The 608-nt window shown below is 45.9% G+C and overlaps 1 protein-coding gene across 1 annotated transcript in view; it reads left to right on the top strand.

Moving 5' to 3' along the window:
- Fbxo24 (F-box protein 24) overlaps positions 1-608 on the top strand; it is a 10,491-nt gene that overhangs the window by 8,222 nt on the left and 1,661 nt on the right. The gene's annotated exons all lie outside the window — the stretch shown is intronic.

The raw sequence follows: 608 nt of genomic DNA, 5'->3' as shown, positions 1-608 counted from the left end.
GAGAGAGAGAAAAGAGAGAATAGGCCTGGCAGGGACTTTTGAAACCTCAAAGCCCACCCTCAGCAACACACTTCCTCCAAGGCCACCCCTTTTAATCCTTCTCAAACAGTCCCACTCCCTGGAGAGCAAGCCTTCAGATTATAAACCTGTGGAGGCATTCTCATTCAGACCACCACATGAGCCTTTCCCAAAATAAAGAGACCTGGAAATGGCTCAGTACTGCTACCAAGCCGGTTGATCTGAGTTCAGTCCCAGGGGACCCACAGGGTGGACCGAGAGAATATGCGAATATGCGGATCTCAGAACTGATCAGTGCCCTTCACATGAGTGCTGTGCACACTGCATCACACATGAACAAATGCAATAAAAACCGAACAAACAAAAAATAGTTTTTTGAGACAAACTCTCACCATGTAGCCTGGATTGAACTGGAACTCACTTTAATCCCCCTGCTTTCCTGTGCCTGGCTGACTTTTTAAGTGTTACTTGTTGGCTTTTTTTATTTATTTTTTATTTTTTTGGTTTTTCAAGACAGGGTTTCTCTGTGGCTTTGGAGCCTGTCCTGGCACTAGCTCTGTAGACCAGGCTGGTCTCGAACTCACAGAGAT

Source organism: Microtus ochrogaster, unplaced genomic scaffold, assembly GCF_000317375.1.
Source record: "Microtus ochrogaster isolate Prairie Vole_2 unplaced genomic scaffold, MicOch1.0 UNK109, whole genome shotgun sequence".
Taxonomy (NCBI): Eukaryota; Metazoa; Chordata; class Mammalia; order Rodentia; family Cricetidae; genus Microtus; species Microtus ochrogaster.
The sequence above is the reverse complement of the archived record's forward strand: the minus strand, read 5'-3'. Positions and strand labels throughout refer to the sequence as shown.